The sequence below is a fragment of the Bufo bufo genome, chromosome 3, assembly GCF_905171765.1.
Source record: "Bufo bufo chromosome 3, aBufBuf1.1, whole genome shotgun sequence".
Taxonomy (NCBI): domain Eukaryota; kingdom Metazoa; phylum Chordata; class Amphibia; order Anura; family Bufonidae; genus Bufo; species Bufo bufo.
Window position 1 is genome coordinate 347,403,365 of NC_053391.1, and position 27,876 is coordinate 347,431,240.

The window sequence follows — 27,876 nt, forward strand, 5'->3', positions numbered from 1 at the left end:
TGTCCCCCATAATATGCCAGTAAAAAATGCCCCTTCTAAGTGCCACCATATGCCCCAATAGTGCTCCTCTCCCCCATAGTGCCGCTCTCCCCTATAGTGCCTACCATAATGTGCCAGTAAAAAAATGCCCCCTTAGTGCCACCAGATGCCATAATGCCCCCATAATGTGCCAATAAGAATAAAGGCCCCTTTAGAGCCCCCACTTCCCCTTAGTGCCCCCAAATAATGCCCCTATAGTGCCACCAGATGCCCCATAGTGCCATTCTCCCCTATAGTGCCCCCATAATATGTCAATAATAAAAAGCCCCTTTAGACCCCCCAGATGCCCCCATAGTGCTCCTCTCCCCCATGGTGTCGCCCCATAATGTGCCAGTAAAAAATGCCCCTTCAAAGTGCCACCATATGCCCCAATAGTGCTCCACTCCTCCATAGTGCCGCCCTCCCCTATAGTGCCTCCCATAATGTGCCAGTAAAAAATGCAGCTTTAGTGTCACCAGATGCCATAATGCCCCCATGTGCCAATAAGAAAAAAAAGGCCCCTTTAGAACCCCCACTTCCCCATAGTGCCCCCAAATAATGCCCCTATAGTGCCACCAGATGCCCCATAGTGCCGTTCTCCCCTATAGTGCCCCCCATAATGTGTAAAAAAAAAAGCCCCTTTAGAGCCCCCATAGTGCTCCTCTCCCCCATGGTGCCCCCCCCATAATGTGCCAGTAAGAAGTGCCACCCAAAAAAAAAGTACCACCAGATGCCCCATAGTGCCCCCATAGTGCCAGCTCCCCCCCTTCAAAAAAACAAAACAAAAAAAAACAAAAAAAAAATACACTGATACTTACCTCCATCAGCAGTGATGCGATGCAGGCTCTTCCGGCCTGTGTCCCTGCTGTGCTCTGCCAGCGCTCAGGCAGCGTGATGATGATGTCATCGCGCCGCCTGAGCCGGCCCCTGATAGGCTGCAGGCATTAGTGCCTGCGGCCTATCAGAAGAACAGGGGAGGGACACACCTCTCCCTCCCCTGCCGCAGCACAGCACAGGCATCTGTATCGCTGTCCTAAGGACGGTGATACAGATGGATTAGATATGGAGATGAGCGCTTCCACAATGGAAGCGTTCATCTCCTAGTACTCCTACGCCCCCCCCCCCCCCCCGCCGCAATTACATCGAGGGCCGCGCCGCCTGTGGTGATCGGCGGTGCGGCCCTGAAGGATTAAAAAGAAAAATTTGGGCTGGTTGTTCAAGGGGGGGGTCCAGACCCGCTGGACTTCCCCTGTAGGTGCGCCACTGCCTCTGGCTTAAGTCTTTCATCTATTCAATGAGTAGGATGTCTCTTCCCTGGTTTCCCTCTCATGTAAATAAAGTCTACAGCTCAGTTAAAAGCAAGGAGTGTGGTGCTCTAGAATCTTCTTCCCGGGTTCCTGCAGCAGGAGAGGAGGGAAACGTATCCCATCGCTGCGTCATGTCTTGTCCCTTAGGACTCCAACTTCAACTGACTAAACTTCCTAAAAAACCTCCCCCTTGGTGGGAAGTGGGACAGCCCACTGGTTAGTTCCATTCTTGTCTCTAGGACTCTGCCAGATCTATGCTATCTGCTGGAAACCAGGCACATAGCATCAAATGCAATATACATGTAAGTTAACAGTTGCATAAATACAATGCTTAGTAAGGAGGACATTTATTAAATAGGAACAGGGGAAGCTAGCCATAGGAAACAAAGACAAGGTGTTAATTTGTAGTGCCCCCTATCCAGGGTACTGCAGATCTACACAAGAGTCTGGTGTCACAGCATGCACAATACTACTACATGAGCAGTACTTCTGTAATCCCCCGTAGTATATTATCCCTGCTCACCAAGCACACCATTGTACATTGTACAACGGCTGTGCTTGGTATATTAGCTCAGCCCTATTCACTTCTATGGGGCTGAGCTGCGCCTGGTGCCTTCTCAAACTGCTGATCGGCAGGGGTCCGGGATGTCAGACCCTGATCAGATACTGATGACGTATCCAGATGATAGGTCATCAGAAAAAACGCTTGGAAAACCCTTTTAAACTACTGTAGAAATATCCTATCCATGTCCGCAAAACAGACAAGAATAGGACATGTTTTCTTTTTTTGCGGGCTGATGGAACAGACAAACAGATGCAGATAGTACACAGTCGGGTAGATTTATCAAAACTAGTGAGAAGGAAAATAGGGTTTGTTTCCCACAGCAACCAATCAGATTCCACCTTTCATTTTCCAAAGGAACTCTGAAAAATGAAAGGTGGATTCTTATTGTTTGCTATGGACAACTAAGCCAGTTTTCCTTTACACTAGTTTTGATAAATACCCCCCAGTGTGCTGTCCACATCTTTTGCGGCTCATTTGAAATGAATGTCTTCATTTAATCCGCAAAAAATGGTACACCTGTATGAATAACACCTGGCCTACTTGGAGATTTTATGTCATGCAACGAAGGCTACATCCACATGTGGTCTGCCAGGTTTCCAGGTTTTTTTATGAGTGATGGCATAACGATCACTCCTCCCCATTCTGTGGAGGAGATCTCAGCATGTAATAGCAGAAGTCTCCTCTGCTAGCGAGCAAGCAATTGCCGGGAACGAACGCCTCCTTCCTGACAATCGCCTGCAGAATTCGGCTGTATAATACAGTCTTAACTCATCAATATTAGATCGACACGGGTCTGACTCCCAGCCCCCAAACCAACCAGCTGTTTGAAGAGGACATGGTCCTCTTGTTTTGCACTGCAGCCTCTTCCTTAGGCCAGTGATGCCATGTTCATTGGTCATGTTGCCTAGGCACAGCTCAAGTGAATGGGGCTGAGCTGCATTTCCAAGCATAGCCTCCATCAAATAGATGGTGATGTACTTGGTAAGCAGCAAAGAAGTCACAGTGCTCACGGGAGCACCGCAGCCTCCTAAGGATAGGTCATCAATATCAAAATCTCAGAAAACACCTTTAAAGGGAACCTATTAGAAGCAATTTATGCCCCAAACTGTCACTGTTATCTGATTGTCTTGCTTCTCTAATTTCTAATTGTAATCTTTATTTCTCAAGTAGATGCCTTAATTTGTAAAAAAATAAATAATTTAAAAGCCTGTTTGTAAATTAGACCTGGGGTCCCTTATATTTTGCTAGGCAGTATAGCCAGTGTCAAGTCTGATTGGGGAGACTGATTTACTAACAGGTGAGCAGTACCATTAGATCTGCAATATAATATTGATATATTCATTGCATCTCTTATTGCAGACGGTGGCTTTCCCTTAGCAGATGCTGTACCTATTTGATGCTGGCTTCTGGTGATGCCGTAGCACAGCATGTTGTTGGGGAGTTGCAACCTCAGGCATTATATTCTGAGAGGCTAGTCTTTGCAAGTCATTCCTTAGGAGAGTCATGGTAGGTTGTGTAGGGCAATGGAAGTATTACTATGCTGTACTTCAGAGATCTGGGGGGCAGGACTTAGAACCACCGACTGGACTTTGTAAATTCATTTGCATATTGGAACAAACTTTAAGAGTGTCCACTATATAAAATACCCTACACAGGAGGAATAGCATTAAGGCTGAAGTTTCAGATATGATTGGCATGGGGATTTTTTTTAAAGTATTTATTGTTTTTTTTTTACTCTTGCTGTTTTATTTTATAATTTTATATTTTTAGCAGCAGCACTGCCTTTGTCATCAATGAATACACAGTATAGTTGAGCAAATGTCTTGAATTTCGATTTGTGTGTGATTCAGCAAATTAAAAAACAAATTAAATTTGTGACTAAATCAATTCTACCCAAATTGACTGTGCTCTGATTGGCCTGAAAATTGGTATACACTCTCAGGTCTCCTAGGACTCATATTTTATCTATATTTTATTCAACTTTTTTTTTCAAATATTTGCTTTCCCCTCATCCCCTCTTCAACACAATGACAGCAATAACAAATAATGATAGTGACACTGACATATACACTCACCTAAAGAATTATTAGGAACACCATACTAATACGGTGTTGGACCCCCTTTTGCCTTCAGAACTGCCTAAATTCTACGTGGCATTGATTCAACAAGGTGCTGATAGCATTCTTTAGAAATGTTGGCCCATATTGATAGGATAGCATCTTGCAGTTGATGGAGATTTGAGGGATGCACATCCAGGGCATGAAGCTCCCGTTCCACCACATCCCAAAGATGCTCTATTGGGTTGAGATCTGGTGATTGTGGGCGCCATTTTAGTACAGTGAACTCATTGTCATGTTCAAGAAACCAATTTGAAATGATTCGAGCTTTGTGACATGGTGCATTATCCTGCTGGAAGTAGCCATCAGAGGATGGATACATGTTCTCATTCTGTTTACGCCAAATTCGGACTCTACCATTTGAATGTCTCAACAGAAATCGAGACTCATCAGACCAGGCAACATTTTTCCAGTCTTCAACAGTCCAATTTTTGTGAGTTCGTGCAAATTGTAGCCTCTTTTTCCTATTTGTAGTGGAGATGAGTGGTACCCGGTGGGGTCTTCTGCTGTTGTAGTCCATCCGCCTCAAGGTTGTCCGTGTTGTGGCTCCACAAATGCTTTGCTGCATACCTCGGTTGTAACGAGTGGTTATTTCAGTCAACGTTGCTCTTCTATCAGCTTGAATCAGTCGGCCCATTCTCCTCTGACCTCTAGCACCCACAAGGCATTTTTGCCCACAGGACTGCCACATACTGGATGTTTTTCCCTTTTCACACCATTCTTTGTAAACCCTAGAAATGGTTGTGCATAAAAAATTGCAGTAACTGAGCAGATTGTGAAATACTCAGACCGGCCCGTCTGGCACCAACAACCATGCCACGCTCAAAATTGCTTAAATCACCTTTCTTTCCCATTCTGACATTCAGTTTGGAGTTCAGGAGATTGTCTTGACCAGGACCACCCCCGTAAATGCATTGAAGCAACTGCCATGTGATTGGTTGACTAGATAATTGCATTAATGAGAAATAGAACAGGTGTTCCTAATAATTCTTTAGGTGAGTGTATATAGTGATGAGTAAGCATATGGTTAATCGTGTTAACAAACTGCATTTAAAAACACAATGTACTATAATATTTGTTATGCTTTTAATATTAAAAATGTTCCAAAAAATAGTCCCTTATTGTGGGCACATGGTGTTATTGGAAAAAAAAATAGTGGCTTGTACATACGTGTATATGCACACAAAAAGTAGCGTTGGAAGAAACAGTGGCTTGTTCTGTACAAGCATCCAAAAATTATGCCATAGCATGGGGCAAATGGCTGCCCCTATTTATACACACAAATGGTAGTGTTGGAAGAAACTGTGTTGTTATGAAAAAAACTTTAAAAAATCTCCTTTTTTTCTGAGCATCAGCACTACATTGTGAATGTTTAATGGGTAAGGTTTAAGGTGTGTAGTCATATAGAATGGAACATTAGAGTAGACAGGCAGACAGCGACAGTGGCATGATGGGGCCAGCTATTGATAGTCATTGTCAGCAATGGCAGATCTATTAATCGGCCTGAGGTGGAAATGTACATTGCCACACAGCAACAATTGCAAGGAGTGTCCCACATTCTCTGTCATGTGACAGTACAAGGCAGAGCTAGCTTTTTTGGGATAAATAATGCAGCTATCTTCCAGCAAGGCTGAGCACACGCCATCAGTTCCCTGAAGGCAGCAGAATCAATTAAGCGGTATGGCAGCAACTGCACTGCCAGCAAATTGATCAGGTGGGAGTTAAGCTTGCGCAACAGCAAATTACTGGTTGTGTAGAGTTGTTTCCTGGCCACACATTTTCTTATTGATGGCTGACGATCAGTAGAAGAAGGAGGAGTAGTCTGAGAGGGAGAAGCAGTAACTGGTGATGACAAGGACGCTGTGCTGCATGTGAATCTGACCTGGCTGCCGTACAGGAGACCAGGAGAAGGAGTTTTATTTTCCTACTGGATCAGGTGATGCTGCTTCTTGTGCTACAACAGAGCTGTGGTGCATGTTTTTGTTTGAACGCCTACATTTAATTTTTATCTTGCAGATCTTGCACATGGCAGTGTTTTTGTGTGCCGGTACTGTGGAGAAGAACTGCCAGACAGGCAATACTTGCACATTGCTTGCAGCTGCCAAGCTTGGCTTAGGTCTGGCACATTTTGAGCCTTGTCCCACAATATCAGCGGCATCATCGGCTCCTAAGCTAATACTAATGTTGATTTGGCCCTGGTAGTTTTTTGGAGCTTTTAGCCATACATTGCCTCCCCTCTTAATTGCCGCCATGACCACCATCCTCTTCCTCAGATTTCCGGGATTATATAGTCTTAAAAGAATACATATTTTATGTTTGCAACACATAAATGTTACAAATGAACTATCATAACTATCTCATTAAATAGGAGCTTACAATATACTTTACTTGTATATCATTAAATAGCCAAGTTATACCAAAGAAACAAAAATGTAGTTTGCTTGACTGCAGAACCTTTAAGTCAAAAAAGGTGGTGGTAAGTGTGTTAATTAGTATTATTGATGCACTAATTTGTAGAAATAATAGTGGACAGAGAGATAGGTTGGATGGCCAGCAAGAGCCAAGACACAGAAAGACATACAGATACAAACACAAACTAATATCATATTTACCCCACAACACGTCCGTGTTACTTTTATCAGATTGTGATATGTCATTGTGGGCTCCTTGGCCCCCCTCCCAATTCCTGCTCTGTATTTTACCCAAATGCCACTGCCCAAAAGTACCATTAGTACAACCACTACCACCAACACACCTATAAATGGGGTCCCCCACCTTGATCTGAATCTCACACAAGTCATCAACAGGGAGATTCTCTTGAGTGTCTTCCATAGCATGTGGGGTTTTGTTGGAGAGATGATACAACTGAAAGGGTTCTCTGGAGCTCAAAGGAGGAGAAGCAGAAGGACTGCTGTGACCCCTGGCTCCAAGACGCAGTGTCAGACTCAGAAGCGACCTCAACATAATGCTGTGACTGAGAGGAGGAGTGAGCCATTCAGTCCACAATAATAATCTAGCATCTATCAAAAGCAAAGAAGAACTGTGACCTACTGTTACTACCATTGCTGTTTGCACTACTACAGCCACACATATTCTGACTTTCCTGAAGACTAGATATTTCCTTTTCCACTCTTCTGTTTACCAGAATTTTTATTATGAGGTCTAAAATCAAAAAGTCACAAATTTAGTACACAGATTATTAAATGGTATTAGCAAAATTACAAGTTTTTTTTTCTGTTATTTACAGACAGAGGTGCAATTAAATGTCCTAAAACTGTGGCAGAATTGAGTTTTTATTTTATTACAATTCCACCCCATTTGGACTTCTTTCCAGCTTCCCTGGATATGCAATATTAAATGGTGCAATTAGAAAGTACAACTTGTCTTTCAGAAAACAAGCCCTTATACTGGTATATGAATGGAAAAATAACAAAGTTATAGCTCTGGGAAGGCACAAAAACCCAAAATGGAAAATTGCCAGCTCCTCTAAGGGTAAATAGTCATTAAAGAGTGAATAGAAAATAGGCAACAACAAAACTCCTGTGAAAACTGAAAGACAAAAATGCTTTTTTGACAATTCTATCATTTTTATTATATTAGTAAATGAATGCTAATAATATTTTATTAAAGGGATTTTACAGGCTTTCTTGAAAATCTTGCTGTGTGTTGTCCTGTGAAGGGAAGATAGTCTGTTCAGTACTAACTCTTCTGTCACACCACCAATACTGTCATCTCCACTGTGCTCACGTGACCGCCGGGACTGAACGTGGACTCTTCCGCCAGGGTTCCGACCACATGTATTTCTGAGTCTTCCTGTTCAGCTGCGTATGTGCAGCCGGTCTGAGCACAGAGAGCCCGGGGAACTCCTTTAAATTCAGTGTTAGTATTTTATTACATATTACACACATCTCTTTTTTTAATTCCTTCCATTAAAAAATTTATTAAACCAAAAATCCAGCTTGGTTATCTCTCATTCTTCACACTCATCTGTTTTGGGGCTGTATAGAAAACGCATGATCGAATGGATTTTAGGTAAGGGGACAAGACCAGTTAATAAAACAACATGTTATTACAAAATTCTGCAGTGAATTATTATTAACAGTATATTTCCCCTTTACATATTAAAACTGCCTGAAAAACGTTAAATATTTAGAGCAGCGATTTCAGCGGCAATTGGAGTATAGAGAAAATCTATAACTCTGTCATAAGCTGCTCATGCAAATAAACAGCGGTGTTATGTTGTGTGAAACTACAGCTGAAAAATCACTAGTATGGCACATAAGGAGTGATCATTTTACTGTGTAGCCTAGTTAACAGTAATCTAACGCTTCAGGACCTAGAACAGCTCTGGACTTTGTATTTTGTTCCACCAAATAAAGCCACTGGGACAGATTTACTAAAGGCAGCCTAGACCTGCCCTAAATTAATCACAGTGGCTCATTCTGGATGATAAATCTGGGGCAGGGATACACACTTTTGTATAACTATATACCAATTATTGGTTGGCTTACTTTGCAACAGAATTTTATGAATTTCATTCAGAATTGTGGCACAAATTTAGCCCAAAATGATACAATTTAGGCCATGCCCCTTTCCCCATGAAGCATATAATGTCTCTAAATCTAGATGGATTCAATTGTAAAACATTTTAGTGCAATTTATCACAAAATCGGGTGCATTCATATGTTGGCCATTGTGACTGTATTTAAAGAAACGGCTGTTCATTGCCCTTTGACACTGCAGGGATTCTTCATCACAACCTGGTGTTAGTATTTAATATTGGAGAAGATTCTTGGTTTAATGATATAAGCATTACTTTAGCTAACATAAAGGAACATAATCATCAAGGTATTCACACTGGTATAAAAACGTAAAAAAATGGTGTTCAGCAGTACTGTATTTATAAGTACTGTATGTACTTGGCTTTGATTTAAACCACTCCTGAGGCTAAGGTATCATCATGTTCCTGCTGGTGATGCCCTAGTAGAAAAAGCTTACTGCATCCTGACCTGAACAATTGAAGAACTTTAGGAATTCTAAGCTTATATAGTTAAAGGAGATGTCTCATCAGGCAAGTCTTGTCCATATGTCCTATTAGGGCATATAGACGTCATGTGGGGAACCAAATTTATGTCCCTGAATGGAGAGATGCTCTCTAAAGGTACGTTCACATGGCAGATTTTTCTACCAGAAAAATCCTCCATCTAAACCATAACCATGGTCCTCTCCCTTTGCCTAACTGTCCAAATGTTTTGGCCACTATTGACCATGGCATCTGGGGGGTTAAATAACTAGGATTGTAGCTATCTCTGATCTCAGTCATTGCGGCTGGGTGTCATGATGTAGAAGCCACATAGAAGCCATTTTTCTTCACCTTTGGGAAAAAAAAAATCTTTCCAACCCCACATTTGTCAAAAGAAAAACTTCTTGGCCCGTTAAACTTTACAAGAAATACAGAAATACATCCAGGCCCCTCTTTAGCTCTTTTTTTAAGTTCACCATCACAGCCTCTTTTGGCAGAGAGTTCCATAGTCTCACTGCTCATACAGTAAAGAATCCTCTTCTATGTTTGATGGAGAAGCCTTCTTTCCTCTAGATGTAGAGGATGTCCCCTCATCATGGTCACAGTCCTGGGGATAAACAGATCATGATCTATTTTTCTATATTGTGTATTGTGTAATGTATTGTAATGGCATGTTGAATTCTCCATGTGGCAGCATGCCAAGTGTAGCGCACTTTGTGGGGAATTTATCACAATGACAAAATTGGAAGTCAGTTTTGCTTCAGTCTGCGTTGGAGTAATTTTTGCCACATTTATCAAATGTCTCATGTTACTGGATACATTTGTCTCATCCTTAGACCTAATACTTTTGTCTAGAGAAGCTATATCAGTTTCCCTAAACAATAGTTCCAGCACTTGTAAGGCTACTTTCACACTCGCGTTTTGGGTGGATCCGTCATGGATCTGCAAAAACGGATCCCTTACAATAATACAACCGCATGCATCCATCATGAACGGATCTGTTTGTATTATCTGTAACATAGCCAAGACGGATCCGTCATGAACTCCATTGAAAGCCAATGGGAGACGGATCCGTTGTCTATTGTGCCAGATTGTGTCAGAGAAATCTGATCCGTCCCCATTGACTTACATTGTGTGTCAGGATGGATCCGTTTGACTCAGTTTTGTCAAGCTGACAGCGAAACGCTGCAGGCAGCTTTTTGGTGTCCGCATACAGAGCGGAATGAAGACTGATCTGAGACAAACTGAAGCATTCTGAGTGGATCATTTTCCATTCACAATGCATTAGAGCAAAACTGATCCGTTTTGGACCACTTTTGAGAGCCCTAGACGGATCTCACAAACGGAAAGTCAAAACGCGAGTGTGAAAGTAGCCTAAAGCGTTTTGTTGCTTTGTCTTAATTTTCAGTAACAAATTACAGCATGTGGACATCACCTTACATCACCGCACAATTGACGCGTTTCGAACTGTAGCGTTCTTAGTCGTAAGTGTGTTTTCCTACTTCACCCTCTTCCTGGAGTGACTTTGCGCCTTTAAAAAAAAAAAAGTCTCAATGATAAATCTGGAGTGCAACTCATTAACATAGCTAACCACACCCACTTCTCCACCAACATTACAAAACTAGAGTGAGTGGTGTAAAAATTTGAAAATTTGAAAATTTTACGCAATTGCTTACATTTTGCATAAGCGAGTACAAAAAGTCACAAAAGCCCTATTTTTGAGCCTTTTTGCCACCAGAATTCTGGAGTGGAGGTATGATAATTCAGGGCCTTTGAATTGTATACAAGGAAGCAGGGTTATTATGTTAACATGATGCACCCTACCTAGTAACTGAGTCTGGCACACTCTCAACAATGAAAGCTGCCAAAAAAAAAAAAAAAAAAAAGGAACAAGCTCCTCACTTTTCCAGTATGCTAATTTCTACTGTCTGATATGCAAATACCAACTAATTATGGGTCAAAGAGTGTATGCTGTGGCAATTAGTAAAAGTGCAACCCTCTTTTGTTTTGGAGAAGCTGGAGATAGTAGAGATACCTTTTCTGAATGGAACTTTGGTTTTATGTATGAATACATTCTGGAAAGGATAAGAGACCACTCAAGGCTTTTTAACTATAAACCAATAACTGGATCATGGTAATGCCCCAAGACAACACAGCTAGGCTGGAAATGTAGCTTTACATTTCTAGTCTTTAAATTAGATATATGCATTATTAAATATATTATTATTAGAGACAATCAAACAGCTAGATGCAAAATATGCAAGGGATGATTTTCTCACATGTTGTATTATTACATGGGTATTTATTTACTGGTACTGAAAAATGGCATCATGCTTTGTACATAACCAGTATTTAAATTGTATTAGTGCTGCCACTCTGTGTTTCTAGACATAAGACCTATACCGATTACAACATGGTTAATTTTGATTGATATTGGAGGAGCAATTAAAATAGCCTCCGTAGAAGTAATTCCACTGTAATCTCTTAAGGAACAGATCAGTTTTTGTATTTGTCTTTTTGTTTTTTCCTCCCCGCTTTCCAAAAACTTTTTACATTTTCATTTCACATAGCCCGCGAGAGCTCATTTTTGTGGCACAAGTTGTATTTAATATTTAACTTAATCATTTAATTTACCATATCTTGTATTGGAAAACAGGAAAAATATTCTTTGTAGGATGAAATAAAAAAAATGCAATTTCACAAAAATATTTAAGGTTTTGTTATTATGGTGTTCACAATGCACCAAAAATGACATGACAACCTTATTGTGTGGTCCAGTACAATTATAGCAATTAGCCTGGACGTCCGCATATTTATCAGAATGAGGATTGTCCATATATAATGTTTGCATCTATTACATAGTTACATAGTTAATACGGTTGAAAAAAGACATTAGTCCATCAAGTTCAACCAAGGGATAGGTGGGGACGCGAATCTCAGAAGGAAATGAAACTAAGATTTCTTCACATTTCCATAAGCATTAAAGTTTTACTTTTAAGAATTTATCTAAACCCTTTTTAAAACTGTCCACTGTTCCTGCTGTGACCACGTCCTCAGGAAGTCTATTCCACAGATTCACAGTTCTTACAATAGAGAAGCTTTAACACTTCTGGAAACTGAACTTTTTCTTTTCCAGTTGGAGGCAGTGCCCTCTTGTCTTTTAAGGACATTTTACATGGAACAGTTTTTCACCATATTTTTTGTATGGCCCATTTATATATTTGTCCAATAGAAAGAGAGAATCCAGCTTCTTGTGGAGTAAGAAATTGTTCTTTATTGACTCATCGTATAAAATCCACCAAAATCACAGGAAAAAGGTGTACAGTAACATGTTTCGGGCTACAGAATCCAGCCCTTTGAAGGGCTGGATTCTGTAGCCCGAAACATGTTACTGTACACCTTTTTCCTGTGATTTTGGTGGATTTTATACGATGAGCCAATAAAGAACAATTTTTTTACTCCACAAAAAGCTGGTGTAACGGTCGCGTACACACACACACAGGGGGGAGGGAAGTGACCACTGCGCTCCACCCTTACCCCTGGCCCTGCCTACTTGCCTCGCGAGTCCTAATGACAGGGGACAACTGGACGGCAATCCCTAACTTGGAATAAGTGCAGGGATGACAGACAGACAAACAACAGGACGTGAACGGACCGAGTCAATACCAGGAAAGCTACAAAGTACAAATGGAGCAAGCAGAGAATTGTCAGGAGAAATACCAGGAGAGACGTGAAGTACCAAAGGAGTCAGCAGAGGATCGTCAGGAGGAGCCCGGGGTCAAATACCAGGAGAGCAGCAAAGTACACAAGGAGCAGGCAGAGGATCGTCAGGAATTCAGCAGGAGGTAAGTACGCCAGGAAAGACCAAATCACAGGTGGAACCTAAATTAACAGGCAACCTGTGGCCAGCAGGCTGCCTGTATTTTTAGTGGGGAGTGAGGGTCATGTGACGTGGCCAGCGTCACATGACCGACAGACCAACCAGTCGAGCACCGAGTGATCAGCTCGGCGCTCAAGGCAGACTAGGAGCAGGGAACCACCCAGCTAGTAAAGCCGCCCTGGGAATGAGGTCAAACACAGATCCTCATTCCCAAAGCTAAGCAACAGTTCTGCGGGCAATGGGGGACCGAGTGCACCTTCGGAACCCCGTCACAGTACCCCCCCTTTTACGAGGGGCCACCGGACCCAAGACTTCAGGCGATGGCTTTTCAGGGTGTTCTAAATGAAATTTTCGAACAAGTCTAGGAGCATGAACCTCCCTGGCAGGTACCCAAATCTCTCTTCAGGTCCATACCCCTTCCAGTGAATCAGGTACTGCAAGGAATTACGCACCTTCCTGACATCCACTATTTTAGACACCACATACTCGACAGCATCATTAACAAGAACCGGCGGAGGCGAGGCTTTTGATGGTACTACCGGTTCAAAATATTTTTTAAGTAGAGACTTATGGAACACATTATGAATGTGGAATGACCAGGGCAGCTCCAAACTAAAAGATACCGGGTTAATCACCTCCGTGATCTTATATGGTCCAATAAAACAAGGAGCAAACTTTTTAGAATCTACCTTAAGAGAGAGATTCTTGGAGGACAACCATACCTTATCCCCAACCTGAAAATTCACCCCCCTTGAACGTCTCCTATCGGCCTTGAGTTTCTGAGAACTTTGAGCCTTTTCTAAGTTCGATTGAACCCGGGCCCAAACTGTGCACAGTTCAGAGGAGAGCCTATCCGCCTCAGGGTTAGAGGAGGAGACGGATGACCCAGAATGAAAACGGGGATGGAAACCATGGTTACAAAAGAAAGGTGAAACCCAAGCAGAAGAATTGACATGGTTATTCAAAGCAAATTCAGCTAATGGAAGAAATTTCACCCATAATTGCTGGTCATCAGCAACATACGACCTCAAGAATTGTTCGACAGACTGATTAAGGCGTTCAGTCTGCCCATTACTCTCAGGGTGGTAGGCAGAGGAAAAAGACAATGAAATTTTACATTTTTGACAGAAGGCCCTCCAGAATTTAGACACAAACTGCACACCCCTGTCAGAAACAATATTTTCCGGGATACCATGCAATTGAACAATTTCTTTCACAAAAATAGACGCCAGGGTTTTGGCAATCAGGAGTTTAGACAGGGGAATGAAATGGACCATCTTACTAAACCTATCGACCACTACCCAAACTACAGTCTTACCCTCCGCTGGCGGTAGGTCAGTTATAAAGTCCATCGAGATATAGGACCATGGTCTACTGGGAATGGGTAGGGGTCGTAGATTACCAGCAGGGCGAGTCCTAGGTGTCTTGGACCTGGCACAAACCTCACAGGCTGACACGTAGGACTTGACATCCCTAGTTAGAGTGGGCCACCAATAAGATCTAGAAACCAGATCCTTAGTGCCCTCAACACCCGGATGTCCACAAAAGGCAGAATCGTGACACTCACCCAACAGCTGGAGACAAAATTGTACGGGAACAAACAACTTATCTGTTGGGGTGGATACCGGTGCCAGATGTTGTTCAGACCTAATGCGAGTCGAGATATCCTGGGTAAGAGCTGCTAAGAAGGATGGATTCAGGTGGTACCTCAGTAGGTTGATAAGCCTGGAAGCTCCGAGATAATGCGTCCGCCTTCACATTTTTACTTCCCGGCCTGAACGTGATGGAAAAATCGAAACGAGTAAAAAACAGAGCCCATCTGGCTTGACGGGGATTCAACCTCTTAGCAGATTCGAGAAACATAAGGTTTTTATGGTCAGTGACAACAGTTACACAATGCCTTGCCCCCTCCAGAAAATGTCTCCACTCCTCAAATGCCCATTTAATGGCCAGCAGCTCCCTATTCCCTATGTCGTAGTTTCTCTCCGTGGGAGAGAATTTCCCGGAGAAGAAGGCACATGGTCTCAGATTAGAGAGGCTAGCAGGACCTTGTGAAAGGACTGCTCCTGCGCCATCCTTGGACGCATCCACCTCCACAATAAAAGGTTTCTCCTGATCAGGCTGGATCAGAATGGGAGCGCTACTGAATGCCCTTCTTAATTTTTCAAATGAAGAAATGGCCTCAGTAGACCAATTCTCCAAATCCGCCCCTTTCTTAGTAAGGTCGGTCAACGGTTTAGCAATTACGGAAAAATTCATAATAAATTTACGATAGTAATTGGCGAAACCTAAGAACCGTTGTAAGGCCTTTAAGAATGAAGGTCTTACCCATTCCTTAATTGCTAGTACCTTACCAGGATCCATCTTGAAGGCGTGAGGAGTCAGAACATGCCCTAGAAACAGAATCTCCTGTACACCAAAGACACATTTCTCTTGTTTAGCGGATAGCTGATTCTCCCTCAACACCTCTAATACTTGTTTAACATGAGACACATGGGATTCGAAGTCAGGAGTGAATATCAAAATGTCGTCAAGATAGACAATAACAAATTTACCTAAGAACTCCCTAAGAATGTCATTCATGAAGTTTTGGAACACAGCTGGGGCATTGCTGAGTCCAAAAGGCATCACCTGATATTCAAAGTGTCCTACCGGAGTATTGAACGCCGTCTTCCATTCGTCTCCCTCCTTGATTCGGATTAGATTGTATGCCCCTTTCAGGTCAATTTTGGAAAACCAGGTTGCCCCCAGAACCTGGTTAAATAAATCCGGAATCAATGGGAGGGAGTATCTATTCTGGACAGTGATTTTATTTAATCTCCAGTAATCGATACATGGCCTAAGACCACCATCTTTTTTCTTAACGAAGAAAAACCCCGCCCCCATAGGAGAGACAGAAGGTCTAATATGCCCTTTAACAAGGCTCTTCTTAATATAATCTTCCATGGCCTTGCATTCGGGCATAGAAAGATTATAAATTCATCCTTTAGGAAACTTGGCCCCCTCTACTAGCTCTATAGTACAATCATAAGGTCTATGGGGGGGTAGAACCTCCGGGGTTGGTGAGGAGAATACATCAGAATATTCTCTAACAACAGAGGGTAAAGTATCAGACTTTACTGAGACCCCAGCCTGTACCACGGACAAGCACGAGTCACACTTAGGCCCCCATCTCACCAACTCCCCATTGGTCCAATCTATAATGGGGTTATGTAGTCAGGGCCAAGGCAACCCTAGTACCACCTCAGCAGGTAGGTTCTCCAGGACTAGAAGCGAACATCTCTCTGAGTGGCACACACCCACGGTTAGAGAAATCTCTGAGGTACATAAGCTCACCGTACCACCAATAAGAGGAGTAGCATCAATAGCCATGACATGGATAGGAGTTGGTAAGGCAAACATAGGAATACCCAATCTTACAGCATACTCAGAGTCAATAAAGCTAGCCGCTGAGCCAGAATCAATAAAGGCCTTACCCGGCCATTTATCTACTCCCAGAGAAATCGTAAAGCTTACATTTAGAAAATTCAGGGTGTACCTGGTCTTTAGGTTGCCTTGCCTTAGGAGACTTGACAGAGAGGACCTTCTTAGGACACTGGTTGATCCAATGGTCAGGATCTCCACAGTTAAAGCATTCTCTACGTCTGCGGCGAAGATTCCCTCGGGTCATGCCAACCTGCATGGGTTCCTCGGTGGAGACCTCAGCATTGTCTCTGGGATAGGCCTTTGGCTGGACCACCATCTGGGAAGAGAACTGTCGTTCCTGTCATCTCTCTCTAACCCGTCGGTCAAGTCGGACAACAAGGGTCATCATCTCCTCTAAGGTCTCTGGAAGTTGATAACTGACCAGAAGATCCTTTAATTTATCAGACAGACCTGACCTGAACTGACTCTTCAGGGCTGGTTCGTTCCATCTTGAGGGGACACACCACCTTCTGAATTGGGTGCAATAATCCTCCGCTGGTAAATTGCCCTGAACCAGTGCCTTTAGAGCCGTCTCGGCTACTAGAGCCCTGTCTGGTTCATCATAGAAGGTACCCAGGGCCTGAAAGAACCCCTCCACAGAATATAAACAACTGGCGCCAGCAGGTAAAGATCACCCTGTAATCGGGAAATGATAATGCCCACGCGTTGACTCTCGGGGCCAGAGGACACGGGGCGCAAACGGAAGTAAAGTTTGCAACTCTCCTTAAAAGAGAGAAACTTCTTCCGGTCTCCAGAAAAGGGTTCTGGGAGCTTAATCTGGGGCTCAAAATGCGGACTGGAGTCCTGAGGAGTGGAAGAACCTTGCCCTAACTCAAAAGAACTGAGTTTTTCCCCTAACTCCTGCACCCTCTGCGTCAGATTAGAGACATGGTCAGTCAGGGTCACCAGAGGACTCATAATACAGTGGTTATTGGGCCTGTTAATCTGTAACGGTCGCGTACACACACACACAGGGGGGAGGGAAGTGACCACTGCGCTCCACCCTTACCCCTGGCCCTGCCTACTTGCCTCGCGAGTCCTAATAACAGGGGACAACTGGACGGCAATCCCTAACTTGGAATAAGTGCAGGGATGACAGACAGACAAACAACAGGACGTGAACGGACCGAGTCAATACCAGGAAAGCTACAAAGTACAAATGGAGCAAGCAGAGAATTGTCAGGAGAAGCCGGGGTCATAAATACCAGGAGAGACGTGAAGTACCAAAGGAGTCAGCAGAGGATCGTCAGGAGGAGGCCGGGGTCAAGTACCAGGAGAGCAGCAAAGTACACAAGGAGCAGGCAGAGGATCGTCAGGAATTCAGCACGAGGTAAGTATGCCAGGAAAGACCAAATCACAGGTGGAACCCAAATTAACAGGCAACCTGTGGCCAGCAGGCTGCCTGTATTTATAGTGGGGAGTGAGGGTGCCACGTCACATGACCGACAGACCAACCAGTCGAGCACCGAGTGATCAGCTCGGCGCTCAAGGCAGACTAGGAGCAGGGAACCACCCAGCTAGTAAAGGCGCCCTGGGAATGAGGTCAAACACAGATCCTCATTCCCAAAGCTAAGCAACAGTTCTGCGGGCAATGGGGGACCGAGTGCACCTTCAGAATCCCGTTACAGCTGGATTCTCTCTTTCTATTGGATATTCTATTAGGCCCAGTTCTGGCCTTTTTTCCGTGCTTCATAGATTAAAGTCAGAGGTGAGAGCTGCAGCCATTTTATCATTGTTTATTTATATATTTGTATAGGTTAATCATGTCCCCCCTTAGACGTCTTTTCTCAAGACTAAATAAATTCAATTCTTTTAATCTTTCTTCATAACTAAGACCCTCCATGCCCCTTATCAGTTTAGTCGCTCTCCTCTGTACTTTTTCCAGCTGTAGTGCGTCCTTTCTATGTACTGGTGCTCAGAACTGAACTGCATATTCCAGATGAGGCCGCACCAACGCTTTGTAAAGTGATAGTATTATACCCCGGCCCGTGAGTCCATGCCTCGTTTAATGCAGAACAGTATCCTGGTGGCCTTAGAGCAGCTGATTGACATTGTATGCTGTTATTCAATCTATGACCTACACAGACACCCAAATCCTTCTCTATAAGTGACTCCCCCACTGTTACATCCCCTAGGACATATGAAGATTATTACTACCAAGATGCATAACTTTACATTTGTCCACATTTGCCAAGTTGATGCCCAATCAGAGTGTTCAAGTCAGCCTGTAGTTTATGGACATCTTCCATATACTGTACATAGCCTAGTGCAGGGATGGCCAACCTGCGGCTCTCCAGCTGTTGCAGAACTACAACTCCCAGTATGCCCAGTCTGCCTACAGCTATCAGCCTACAGCAGGGCATGGTGGGAATTGTAGTTTTACAACAGCTGGAAAGCCGCAGGTTGGCCAGCCCTGGCCTAGTGTCATCTGCAAAAATAGAAATTGTGCTATTAACCCTGTCCTTGATACCATTAATAAATAAATTAAATAGAGGACCAAGCACTGAACCTTGGGGTACACCACTTATAACCCCGGACCATTCTGAATAGGACTCATTGACCACAACTCTCTGGACATGGTCCTTCAGCCAGTTTTCAATCCAATTACAAACTATACTTTCCAAGCCTATAGGTCTATAATTACCTGTGAAGGACCTTGATCCTTTTTTAAATATGGGCACCACATTTGCCTTGCGCCAATCACTTGGCACTGTACCAGTACCTAGAGAATCTTTAAAAAATTATAAACAGGGGCACGGCAATGACTGAACTGAGCTCTTTAAGCACTCTAGGGTGTAATCCATCTGCACCGCGAGCCTTGTTCACATTTACCTTATTTAACTTATCTTGGACCATATCTACAGTTAGCCAATTGAGTATATCACTGGATGTACTAACAGCCCCAGCACCACAGATATCAGCTCCTTTCTCTTCTTTTGTATAACCAGAGCTAAAAAAACTAACATTTACTAACTCTTTTCCTTATCTTTAGTGACTAAACCCCCCTTTACCATTATTTAGGGGTCATACCTGGTCAGACCTTGTTTTTTTAGCATTTATATATTTAAATAATTTATTAGGTATTTGTTTTGCTCTCTTTTGCCAGCTGCTGTTCGTTTTGTATTTTTGCTAATTTTATCTCCTTTTTACAGATTTAATTAAGCCCTTTGCAAACTTCAGACGCTACAGCTGTCCCCTCAGATTTGTATTTTTTAAATGCCCTTTTTTGTCTTTTATTGCCCTTTTTACAGTAGCTGTCAGCCATGAGGGGTTTAATTTTAGCCGTTTATACTTGTTACCTAAAGGAATAAAAAAAATTGTGCAATTCCTCAATGTGGATTTAAAGCTCTCCCATTTATCTTCAGTATTATTATATGACATTAGCTGCTCCCAGTCTATGCCCTGAAATGCTGCCCTCAACCCAGGGAAATTAGCCTTTTTAAAATTCTGTGTCTTTGCTCTGATGACAGAATTTGCTTCTTATAGTTTAGGGGGAATATAATTATATTGTGGTCACTATTACCTAGTGTTTCTCAAACAGTAACATTTCCAACAAGCTCTGCATCATTAGAAATTACCAGATCCAACAGAGCATTGCCCCTAGTGGGAGCTTATACAAACTGGCCCATAAAGTGGTCCTGCAACAAGTTGAGGAATCTTCTCCCCTTTGCGGTTGAGGCAGAACCATGACCCCAGTCAATGTCTTGGAAGTTAAAATCTCCCATTATGACACCTGTGCCAGCCTGTGCAGCCCGCACTATTTGGTTATATAGTTGCATTTCTATCTTCTCTATGATGTTAGGGGGTCTATAGATTACTAAAGTATTATTTTTTCAGTGTTTATATCCCTTTGAAATTCCACCCATAAGGTTTCAACATTCTCACCAACCGCACCCACAATTGCCTCTTTCACACTTGTCTTCATGTAACTCCTCACATATAGGCACATGCCACCGCCTTTTCTATTGACCCTGTCTTTCCTAAATAGTGTAAAACTCTCAATATTTACAGCCCAGTCATGTGAAGAGCCCAACTATGTCTCAGCCACAGCAACTACATCTATGTGTTCTTCTAGTTCCATAGCTACCAGCTCCCCCATTTTGCTAGCTAGACTTCTGGCATTTGCGAAAATACATTTTAAATTACTATTACCTGTAAAGTGAATATCTGGGATTATTGGGTTACCTTGGTTGATGTTTGTATCTAACAAGTTCTTGTTACCAGCAGCTCTATTTTTCATTGGTGTAAAGATCTGCCCAGTTTTCTTTCTGCTTTCCTCACTAACCCCAGCCCCCACTAAATCCCCACTGTCCCCATACTATATCCCACTCTCTATCTACACTATCTACCCCCTTATTAGTATGACCCCCCACCCTCCCCACAGATCCTAGTTTAAAAGCTCCTCCTGCCATCTAACCATTTTTCCCCCAGAGCAGTTGCACCCTCCCCATTAAGGTGCAGCCCATCCCTACTGTAGAGCCTGTAACCAACAGAGAAATCAGCCCAGTTCTCCATGAACTCAAACCCTTTCTTCCTGCACCAGCTTCTGAGCCACTTACTTAACTCCCTAAGCTCCCGTTGTCAATCTGGTGACACTAGTGGCACTGGTAGTATATCAGAAAACACTACCTTGGAGGTCCTGGACTTAAGCTTCTCTCCTAGTTCCCTAAAATCATTTTTAAGGACCTTCCATCTCCCCCTGACTTTGTCACCATGACCGCCGGGTCTTCCCCAGCCCCACCCAGAAATCTGTCAATCCGATCTGCAATATGCCGAACCCGGGCACCCGGAAGACAACACACTGTTCGGCATTCACGATCTCTGCAACAGATGACCCTGTCTGTCCCCCTAATAATAGAGTCCCCTACCACCAGCATCTGTCTGAACTTTGCTGCACTCCTTTTCCCATCCTTCCTGCAATGGTCATCTTCCTGGTTGCTAGGAGAACCGCCCTGCTGCAGTGTTGCTGGCCCTGGGCTTTCAACCCTAATATCAGCCAAACAGGCATATTTACTAGGGCGTTCCAGCTCAGGACTAGCCTCCCTGGCCCTTTTCCCTCTACCCCTTCTTCCTACTTTAACCCAACTGCTGACCTGATAGTCCTGATCTTGCCCTCCTCCTCCCACCTCTATTTCACTGACCACAGTCAGTGCCTGCACAGGTTTGCAATGCCCCTAAGTATTTCAAGCTGCCTATTTATATCCAAGATCTGGGTTTCCAAATATGCAACATGCTTGCATCTAGTGCAAATGTATTCACCCTCGAATGGCTCTTCAAGGCATGCATACATTACACAGGACACACACTTAGTAGCATTGTCCATGGAGCACATGTTTAAATGGGGATGTACAGTAAAGAAGGAAAACAGTAAATATGAGTTAGATTTAGACCCTGTCTGCTGTAATTGGAAAACTTACTAGAATCAAGCCAACAACACACAAGGAAAATCTATCAAGTCTTAGTTTGCTGCTCCTTGTCTTAAACTCTGGTTCTTTAAAATTCTACTTATTCAGAAGCCCACTTAGTGAACCAAGCCCAGTAGAGCTAGCTCAGGAAAAGTCCAGCAGTGCAATGAATAGCACCTGAAAGCACAAACCACTCCACTTCACCAGGTACACAGCAGCGGGGAAAAAAAAATGTCAGTACCAAAATGCAAGCACTTAACTCACAAGGACCTTTGCTATAAACTATATGCAGCTATTTGCAATCACCCACAAAATCACACTCAGCACCAGCACTCCAGTTCTTTAAATTCTACATATTCAGAAGCCCACTTAGTACAGCAAGCCCAGTATTGTGTTAGTGCATTAGTTCTGTGATATTTCTTTTTTTAAATGTAGCTATTTACATACGCATATTCATTTATAACATCATACAGGATTTTTTTAAATTTTTTTGTGTGATTTTTATTTAGTCTATAGTATACACTTGAAGGAGTGGAACCTTCAAGTGTGAATGCGCTTTATTTTATGCTCTCTATTTTATCTCAGGAGTAGCATTTTTATGTGCACTTTGGTCCCACAGGCAACCTTGATTAGGTGGTACATATAGTTGTGTGTGCTTTTCCTCTCATTGGTTTCTAGAAGCAGCACATTTTATGTGCAGGGTCTGTTCTCCTGAGTGTAGATGCCCAATGTCATAGATATGTTTAGAGTAGGACCTGCCTAAGACCACCTTGGCGCTGGTAGGCGGGCACAGATGTGTTTTGATCAAAATATATTGGCTGAGAGTCTCAGATTTTATCATATCAGCATGAGGGCTTAGTCCATTATTTTCTGTGATTTTTATTTTGCAAATGTAGCCATGCACATCTGCATATTAATTTATTACATCATGCAGGATGTTTTATATCTTTTTCTGTGATTTTTGTTTAGTCTGTAGTATACACTTGAAGGAGTGGCACCTTCAAGTGTGAATGCGCATCTATTTTGGGAGTAGCATTTTTGTGCACCTTTGCCCCGCCTATCCCACAGGCAACCTTGATTAGGTGGTACATATAGCTGTGCGGGCTCCTCCTTTCATTGGAGGCTTGACTGCAGACAGAGATAACAAGAAGCAGCATATTATATGTGTAGGGTCTGCTCTCCTAAGTGTAGATGCCCAACATCATATATAGGTTTAGAGTAGGTCCTGCCTGACTGAGACCACCTTGGCGCTGATAGGTGGGCACAGATGTGTTTTGATCAAAATATATTAGCTGAGAGTCTCTGATTTTATAATCAGAATGAGGGCTTAGTCGATATAATGTTTGCATCTATTGTGTTAGTGCATTATTTTCTGTGATTTTACAATTTCAACAATACCAAATATACACTGCGTGCAGAATTATTAGGCAAATTAGTATTTTGACCACATCATCCTCTTTATGCATGTTGTTTTACTCCAAGCTGCATAGGCTCGAAAGCCTACTACCAATTAAGCATATTAGATGATGTGCATCTCTGTAATGAGAAGGGGTGTGGTCTAATGACATCAACACCCTATATTAGGTGTGCATAATTATTAGGCAACTTCCTTTCCTTTGGCAAAATGGGTCAAAAGAAGGACTTGACAGGCTCAGAAAAGTAAAAAATAGTGAGATATCTTGCAGAGGGATGCATCACTCTTAAAATTGCAAAGCTTCTGAAGCGTGATCATCGAACAATCAAGCGTTTCATTCAAAATAGTCAACAGGCTCGCAAGAAGCGTGTGGAAAAACCAAGGCGCAAAATAACTGCCAATGAACTGAGAAAAGTCGAGCATGCAGCTGCCAAGATGCCACTTGCCACCAGTTTGGCCATATTTCAGAGCTGCAACATCACTGGAGTACCCAAAAGCACAAGGTGTGCAATACTCAGAGACATGGCCAAGGTAAGAAAGGCTGAAAGACGACCACCACTGAACAAGACACACAAGCTGAAACGTCAAGACTGGGCCAAGAAATATCTCAAGACTGATTTTTCTAAGGTTTTATGGACTGATGAAATGAGAGTGAGTCTTGATGGGCCAGATGGATGGGCCCGTGGCTGGATTGGTAAAGGGCAGAGAGCTCCAGTCCGACTCAGACGCCAGCAAGGTGGAGGTGGAGTACTGGTTTGGGCTGGTATCATCAATGATGAGCTTGTGGGGCCTTTTCGGGTTGAGGATGGAGTCAAGCTCAACTCCCAGTCCTACTGCCAGTTTCTGGAAGACACCTTCTTCAAGCAGTGGTACAGGAAGAAGTCTGCATCCTTCAAGAAAAACATGATTTTCATGCAGGACAATGCTCCATCACACGCGTCCAAGTACTCCACAGCGTGGCTGGCAAGAAAATGTATAAAAGAAGAAAATCTAATGACATGGCCTCCTTGTTCACCTGATCTGAACCCCATTGAGAACCTGTGGTCCATTATCAAATGTGAGATTTACAAGGAGGGAAAACAGTACACCTCTCTAAACAGTGTCTGGGAGGCTGTGGTTGCTGCTGCACGCAATGTTGATGGTGAACAGATCAAAACACTGACAGAATCCATGGATGGCAGGCTTTTGAGTGTCCTTGCAAAGAAAGGTGGCTATATTGGTCACTGATTTGTTTTTGTTTTGTTTTTGAATGTCAGAAATGTATATTTGTGAATGTTGAGATGTTATATTGGTTTCACTGGTAAAAATAAATAATTGAAATGGGTATATATTTGTTTTTTGTTAAGTTGCCTACTAATTATGCACAGTAATAGTCACCTGCACACACAGATATCCCCCTAAAATAGCTAAAACTAAAAACAAACTAAAAACTACTTCCAAAAATATTCAGCTTTGATATTAATGAGTTTTTTGGGTTCATTGAGAACATGGTTGTTGTTCAATAATAAAATTAATCCTCAAAAATACAACTTGCCTAATAATTCTGCACTCCCTGTATGTAGTTTTTGTTTTTCTACTTTTTACCAAAATAAAAGCCTTTGAAGTAATACAAATTTAGTTTGTACCACCATGTTCTGACACCTATAGCCTTTTTATATTTCCATCTAAAGAGCTGTGCGAGGGCTTGTTTTTGCAGGGTGAGCTGTAGTTTTTATTGGTGCCATTTTTAGGGGGACAAGATGACCAAAAATGTCTAATTTTGCATTTTTATTCTTTTTTCATTACGGTATTCACTGTGCAGGAAAAATATCCTAATATTTTAATAGTTTGGACATTTTCGTATTCAGAGATATCAATTATGGTCATGCTTTTATTGTTTATTTTTATATGTAAAAATAGGAAAAGGGACATTTTACTGCTTTAGGGGACTTGAACGTGCAGTCCTCTAACCTCTTGTACCATGGACTGCAATAGAATGCTATAGGATTTTTACAGACTGTCCGTCAAGCTGTGCCACAGGCTTGGCTTCGTAGGCAGCTTACTATGACAGATCTAAGAGCCTTCCCAGTGCCTCAGGCTAAAATAACAACTGATTGGAGCCCTGCGATTTTGCCAAAGTGGCTCAATCAGTGGACAGAGCTATTGCCTGCAGATTCTGAGTGATTAAATGATTAAGATAAGAGTTATCTCCAAACCTGGTCATTCGGCAGGGTGTCTGCTGTATTACACTGCTGGCACCTGCTCCATTTGTACCTGTATGCCATTTTGCCTTAAGGGGTAAACAAATGCTTTATAATCCTTATATTATCTTATTTTTAAGTATTTTTATTTATTTGTATCTTATTGTATGTGAATATTTTTCTTACCTAAACACTGTTGGTAAACTTTCTATAAGGTAGTTCATATAATCTATTGTTATTTTTATAGCAATGATATTTCATTTATTGGACTCCACTGATACCTTTTTTGATATAGCTGAGAAAAATAATAGCTGTTACAATGGCAGTTCATGCGACTGCCAGTGTGTGAATTGGGACTAGCATTAAGTGTATCTCACCTTAGTTGCAGTACTGCAATGGTTAATCCTCATTTGCTCTGTGTGCAGGTGCTGGTTGTGTGGTGCTGATTGCTCTGCAACAGTGTACAGTCTCTCCTGTGTGTCCACCTTTTGTCTGATCAGCAGGTTCTGTTAGATTCTGTTGGACCTTGCAAAATAGCTATGATCCTTTTGTCTACCTGTGTATGACTTCTGCCCATTCACCATTTTGACCCTGCGCCATCTGCCTTGACCTCTGCACTAAATTATGATTATTGCATGACCTCTTCCTGCCCTGACCTCTACCTGCTTCCTGATTACAAGTATTGCCTGTACCCTTGGTGCTTCTCCCTGGGGATCGCCCTTAGCAAGAGACCAGAAGCGCAGTATCTGATCCCCCGAGTATAAATGCACAACTGCATTTGGGGTTGAGCCTTTACTGCTTTTTGAGACTACGTATTTTTGTCATTTAAATTGAATATTCATATGTGGAGGTGTATAAACGCCAATCTAAATGCATCTTGATTACCATCCATAGGCAGCATTTAGGTGCACCTGTGAGGCCTGCAACATATCAGCCAGCCATGGGTGGGACTCTAAGTCTGCTCCCTCCTCCCATTTTAAGTCTGGTTAGTCACACTGGAGGGATCAGGGAGCTGTGCTGTAAGTCGGACCTTACGCTGCTATAATTTGCCCACTGGCTCCTGGTACTACCCATACGGTACAGGTAGGTTTAGCGTTAGGTCCTGTGCCACTTTAGAAACCTTGGCATGGTGCGCAGGCTCAGGTGTGTCCTTAATATAAGGATATACTGGCTAATAGAGTTGAGCGAACACCTGGATTTTGGGGTTCGAGAAGTTCGGCCAAACTTCCCGGAAATGTTCGGGTTCGGGATCCGAACCCGACCCGAACTTCGTCCCGAACCCGAACCCAATTGAAGTCAATGGGGACCCGAACTTATCGGCACTAAAAAGGCTGTAAAACAGCCCAGGAAAGAGCTAGAGGGCTGCAAAAGGCAGCAACATGTAGGTAAATCCCCTGCAAAAAAAATGTGGATAGGGAAATGAATAAAAATAAAAATAAAATAAATAAAAATTAACCAATATCAATTGGAGAGAGGTCCCATAGCAAAGAATCTGGCTTCACGTCAGCAGAGAATCAGTCTCTTCATGCCATAGCAGAGAATCTGGCTTCACGTCACCCACCACTGTAACAGTCCATTGTCATATATTTAGGCCCCGGCACCCAGGCAGAGGAGAGAGGTCCCATAGCAGAGAATCTGGCTTCATGTCAGCAGAGAATCAGTCTGCATGTCATAGCAGAGAATCATGCTTTACGTCACCCAACACTGGAACAGTCCATTGTCAGATATTTAGGCCCAGGCACCCAGGCAGAGGAGAGAGGTCCAGTAACAGAATCTGGCTTCATGTCAGCAGAGAATCAGTCTGCATGTCATAGCAGAGAATCATGCTTTACGTCACCCAACACTGGAACAGTCCATTGTCAGATATTTAGGCCCAGGCACCCAGGCAGAGGAGAGAGGTCCCGTAACAGAGAATCTGGCTTCATGTCAGCAGAGAATCAGTCTGCATGTCATAGCAGAGAATCAGGCTTTACGTCACCCAACACTGGAACAGTCCATTGTCAGATATTTAGGCCCAGGCACCCAGGCAGAGGAGAGAGGTCCCGTAACAGAGAATTTGGCTTCATGTCAGCAGAGAATCAGTCTGCATGTCCTAGCAGAGAATCATGCTTTACGTCACCCAACACTGGAACAGGCCATTGTCAGATATTTAGGCCCATGCACCCAGGCAGAGGAGAGAGGTCCCGTAACAGAGAATCTGGCTTCATGTCAGCAGAGAATCAGTCTGCATGTCCTAGCAGAGAATCATGCTTTACGTCACCCAACACTGGAACAGTCCATTGTCAGATATTTAGGCCCAGGCACCCAGGCAGAGGAGAGAGGTCCCGTAACAGAGAATCTGGCTTCATGTCAGCAAAGAATCAGTCTTCATGTCATAGCAGAGAATCAGGCTTCACGTCACCCAACACTGGAACAGGCCACTGTCAGATATTTTTAGGCCCCGGCACCCAGACAGAGGAGAGAGGTCCCATAACAGAGATTCAGGCTTCATGTCAGCAGAGA